Here is a 6,113-nt window from a genome sequence, read left to right as displayed (position 1 = left end):
AGCAGGAATCGAGCAAAGGCCTGGCCGTGAACCCAGACAGATGTGATATGACAGTCACGGAGCAGTGAAGCAGAAAGTGAAAGGAAGGAACACGGGAACTGACAATTTTCATCTCGTTCTTTGAAGACAGAAAAGGAAATAAATGGCTGAGAAATCCTTGAGTCATAGTACTATAGGCTGTAATGCAATCTTATAAAAGCACTGTGAATACACTCCTGTGTCATGTGAGTCTTTTCCCTGGGTCTGATGCTTTGTGACTCAGAGGAAGAGATGTAATTGTGACGACCGCACAGATAAAGTGAAGTTCATTAACGAAACATTTTGGATTCTGTCATCCAGAACAGATGTGTGTATCCATGAGCCAGTCTTGGAGCCTAAGTTATTTGTCAGCTTATTAATTAATACTTTTTTAATGAATGTGTGCCATTACTAATGACTTTCTAGCAGTCTGTTTAAGGGGTCAGTCAATTGGTTCAGGTCTCCCTACAGATATCATTATATTAATGATGTTACTTAACTTTGGGCTGGAAAAAAGCAAACTGCAGAACTTTTCCCTTAAACTGTAACGTCCATTCAAGACTAATAGGTGGTATTAGTCCAGTAAATACGGACGATATCCAGGATACTTTAAGATTCAAAGAGCAGTCACAACAGCCGAGGAAAGCTGTGTTTGGCAGGATTGCTAAATAATGCACATGCTTCTAAAATGAGAGACAGAGAGAGAGAGCTTCACTCTGGGACAAGTCACACTAAGAGTACTTATAAATAATGATCGGGATCCTTTTCTCTGTCTTAAGTCATCATGCATGCAGTGACTTTTTTGCTCTGCTACCTATCACTTAGCAATGCAGCCTCTGTGCCAAATTACACTCGATCAATATCAATAATGAAACTCGTTCACAAACTCAGCAACCAAAGCTGGAAAATGCAAATAATCCACCTCCTTTGGGTGCTTTATGTCAAGTTGGCAGTCAGTGAAAGGAAACGATAACACCTTTTTGTTTTGTTGCTCATGTTCCGTGACCAACAACAATAATAAATGAATGACACAGGGCTTATTACACCTCTGGAAATGTATTTAAAGCAGATAGTGGTAAAATGTTCCTTACTAGATTTTATCTAGGCCTCTTTTTTTTCCTCTTTTTTTTTCAGATCTATCATCTTTGAACAGAAAGGCCCAGCAGATCCACCCTCTGGAGTGTTGTGTAAAGTTTTAATGCTTTAATAAAGAAGAGTGTATCTTCACAAACAAAGAGAGAGAGAGAGAAAAAGCTAAACATCACATTTTCCACTCCCCTGAGAGTGTGGGTCTGTTTCTGCTTCTTCCAGCAATAAATCAAAACCTGTCCCAGGTCCAGCGTCAGGTGATGCAGCCTCGCCGAGCCAAACAGCCGATCCTGCATTCACTGCAAAAGCCTTTTCAGATAAACACGAGGAAGGCTGAGATGGAAAGGTTATTCTTCTTCAGTTGGAAGTGTCTCCTCAGAGTGACAGACACCACCTCATTTTTCATGCCACGAGGAGTGATAAACAGCAATAAAGTACTTCTGCTCACAACGGCATGCCGTTGCTATAGTCACAGCCTCCCAAACACAATCCAGAGACCCTTTCACCTCTTACTGAATTCATTAACATAAGCGTATGCAAAAGAGCGTGAAGAAGAAGGTGGTATCTGAGCACATTCTGGTTAAGTGCATCGTAATTGCTCGGGTTATTTTCGCACCAGTTACTGAAACAAGTATGCTGGGATGAAAAAAAATACAGGTAGGATTTTCTTTGTGGTTCGCTCCAATGATCCTCTGATTAAAGGAAGTACTTCCAGAAAACAACAACAACAAAAAAAAGCACTCTCAACAAGCCACTTGGTAATAGATTTATTATACATGAATTAGCCCGAGGCTGGCCAGCTTAACAGCCCTCTCAGGCCTGTTTGAATTGTAAAACACACTGCCTGTCACGCTTTGTTTCCCTTTTTACTTTTCTTCCATGACAATGTACAAATAATGTTTTCCCCCCAAACAGTGTAGTCTGCAGGCTTAAGCTCAGGAAAACGGCACCGGCGCTGTGTGCGGAGAAACATTAATGGAGCAGAATAAAACGCACTTGCTACAGTTGAAACGCCCGTGAAAACGACACGTCAGACAGCCTGCTGTGTGTTCACGGGCACAAACAATAGATGCAACCGGGCATAAACATTTCCCATGCAAACATAAGCACTTTCACCACACTGGCTGCAGCTTCTTCGTTGTGTGAAACTTAAAGCTTGTATAGTGACGCCACTATCTGGTTATGCAGTGCATTACATCAATCGGGGGCCGACTGTGGAATTTCACCACTAGGTTAAGTGCGATTAAGCACACAAACTGCATTATGAAATGAACGTAGCTTAAATAGTTTTGGCATTAGTTTATTGTTAGGTAGTTCAGCTTTTTTATTTTTTTGTGTAGTCAGCTACTGAAATTTTTTCTGTTTTACCTTTCCTTGTTTACTACTTCTTTACTACGACTATTAGGGTAACACCATATATATATATATGTTGTTGTTCATTTTCAGAATAAAGTTGAAATGTGGAGAATAAAGTTGTCGTTTAAATTCAAACAACTGCTACAGCTGCCTTGTGCAGGTGAATTAGTAAAGGAACGTGATCAGCGATCTTATTGTGTCTCGCGATACATCATACTTTAACTGCACGAGGGTCTAACCATCGGTATCCTTGCATGTGCCATTTCAGTTATCACAAATGTGGTGTTTTCTTTTTAACCAAATGAGGCTTTCTGCCAACACATTCTGCCCCATCTCTGCAGCGTTCTTAGTCTTATCACAACACTGTTTATGTGCTAAATAAAAGGTAAACTTAAAAAAAAAAGTTTAGCGCTCACAAAACTATACTTACGTAAAGCTGCAGAGAAAAAAAAAGAGAGTTTTAGTCTTAGTCAGTGAGGTCAAATGTGTCATCACAACCAGTATCAGGTGGTTCTGGTGCGTGCATATTATGAGACTGGGATGACTACGTGACTGACTGTGAGTCAGTTTTTGATATGACTTGCAATAATGGACTTTTCAAATCTTGCTCAGCACAAATAGGAATCTTATTAGGCTATAATAATAGTAGTAGTAATAATAATAATAATAATCATAAAAAGACACGAACCGAAAACTGAAGAGTGAAAAATAAGTCAATGGACCACGTTTAAACAATGAACAACAAAAGTTAATAAACATGTATATATATATATATATATATATATATATATATATATATATATATATATATATATATATATATATATATATATATATATATATATATATATATATACACACACACATATACTGTATATATACAAACTAACTCACAGCAACCGTTTCTTGGGGGCTCACACATTAGCAGCTGTAGTAATGATGACATCATCAACAAATGTCAAACAGGATTATTTCCTGCTTGTTGCAACACTTAGGCTATCTGGGCTTTCTGATATTGCAAATGTAAAATCATAGCAATTTATCATATGAGTGCTGTAAAGCTATTTTAGTTTTTAAGACCGTTAAACAAGGACCAGTCAGGTAAACTGAGTCAGATATCAACTTTTTTTGTGTTGCATTGTTAGAATTTCCTGAAATGTTCATTCATATAGTCAATTTGAGTGTATATTTTACATCTGATATACTTTTGGTTTTACATAGTTTTAATCAACTAAGCTTCAACTTCAGTGTAAAGCAAGTGGTAGTTTTCAAAATTATACTAGTACTTTTCTGTGTTTCTTTGGGTTTTTATTCCAACAAACCTAGTCAAAGAGAAGGTCAGTCCCCAGAATGGGATGTAAGTAACCTACAATCCCCATAAAAATAAGAGGCATGAATGGACACAGAGGCTTAAGACTTTAAGTTGGAGAGCAATTACCTGCTATTGTAAACAGGTCTGGAGGCATTTGCAGCAGTGGGGGATGGTAAAGCCTCCCTGTTAGAAATCATGAGCCAGAATTGTGCAAGATTTTTCTTAAACTTTGGGTCTCTGAGAATAGCACACTTTCTAGTCATTTATTAAAGCATTTAAGTGAACAACATGGTCATAAAGTTGTGACACCAATCTGTCACTAAAGCTTATTGACTGACTGAAAAAAAATTAACATTTAAAAAGGAAAAACTAGCATGTGTAAGCTGTGTAAAATGTAGATAAAAACAGAATGATTTTCAGATCTCATACACCCATATTTTATTCACAGAAGAGCACAGGGACGTATCAGCTGCTTAAACTGAGAAAATGGCAGCAACAAATGTGAAAACAGGTGGGACAGGGCCATGTTTTAGGCTGTGTATCACCCCCTCCCCTTTTAACAGCACTCCATAAATGTCTAGGAACTGGGGAGAGGAACTTCTGGGAAAGGACTGTTCTTCCAATCTTGCCTGATATAAATTCCATGTGCTCAACAGTCCTGGATCTTCTTGTATTTTTGTTGTATTGAACTGAAGGCAGTTCAGCACCCGGACTCTTCTACTTCAAAGCCATGCTGTTGTAATAGATCTAGGATGTGTGGGTCCTGGAAAGGACATCAGCTGGATGGAGCAAATGTTGCTAAAACCTGATTTCTGGAAGTGTCTCTGAGCTGATGCAATGACTTCCATGACAGAATCATGTCTGTTTTGAATGCAATACTGCCCGAGTGCCCAAAGACTATATAGCATCCAATACTGATTGCACACAGAGATTCCTCCAGATTTTAAAAATCTTTTGATGATAATGTTTTTTTTATTTAGATGATTTTTAAAATCTTTACAATTTTACCTTCGGGAATATTGTTCTGAAATTGTTCCACAATTTGTAAATGCAGATGTTTTATTTACAGATTAGTGAACCTCTGCCCATCTTTACTTCAGACAAACTCTTTTAAATATCCAATCTATTGTTGACTTTTTGCCAATTAACTTAATTAGTTAAAAATATTTCACCACTGAAGGAAACCGTTTCCAGGGCCTACTCCGTGGATCGGCTTCCTCCGAGGCGTGGACGTCTATCAGCAGAGAATGTACCTTCACCTATCAGCAGAGAATGTCCCTTAGTCTGTAACACAGTCAAATATATTCTCAAGTAATATTCAAGCATGCCATTCAGCGTGTTAGTACGAGCAGCTCGGGAGCAGCTTGGGAGAACAAGAAAACAGAGACTGCTTTAGATTGTCTTCCCAAAGTGACTCAACTTTATTCACAAGTACAACAGTTTATATAGAGGGTAAAATTCATGAGACAGCAGATTTATCAGTTTAAACCAGTACAGACCAAGATAAGGGAGCGTCTTCCTGCCCTTGGGTGAAGAAGCATCCTTTGTGTAGTGTATCAGTTCAGCTACAATTGTGATTATCTCAGCGACATATTTTCAAGGCACAAAACAAAGAGTTCTTACATTAGTGAAATCTGAAACAAACCATTTGGCCTCAACAGGCGTCTCCTAAAAGATTAAGAAACTAATGTAGCTGAGGGAGTGATCTCTGTGGTATTTCAACCTTGTACCAGCCTGTGATTCTCACACATCAATTCTTGGGTCAAAGAGAAAAATAACTAAAACAAAGGGGCCTTATTGAATGACAGAGTTTTCCTGCATAATGTCACTATAAAACAATATCCAGTAAATGCTACCATGGTACTAAAATACCTAACAACCACCTGTTTCTTTCACAACTTTTTTAAACAATTGTTGCTGCCATCAAATTCAGAATGAGATAACATTTTAATAAAATAGTAAATTATTAAAAGATTTCTATGTTTTATTGTGAATAATATATGGTTTTAAGAGTTTTGACTTTGATTGCATTCTGTTTTACACAGTGCTTTTTTTGGTAATGGTAAGACTTTAAACCAACTTTAACTTTAAAACAAAATTATCATAAAAGAAAAAGAAGAATGAAACTATGAGGATGTGCAGAGGGGAAAATAAAACTCATTAAAATAATAAGATCTAGGCTATGATCACTACAACGCCCCCTTTAAAAAAAATCTGTTTTTTGTGCCAGCAATGTCGACTGGGCTTACTTCATGCCTGAGAAACTGCCTGTTGAAGTTTAGTTTGAGTTGGCAGTTTGAGTTTAGGTTTGGCCCCTGCTGAAGAGACTTTTAGACGT

This window comes from Rhamphochromis sp. 'chilingali' (genome assembly GCF_963969265.1).
Source record: "Rhamphochromis sp. 'chilingali' genome assembly, chromosome: 20".
Classification (NCBI taxonomy): Eukaryota; Metazoa; Chordata; class Actinopteri; order Cichliformes; family Cichlidae; genus Rhamphochromis; species Rhamphochromis sp. 'chilingali'.
Note: the sequence above shows the minus strand (reverse complement) of the source record.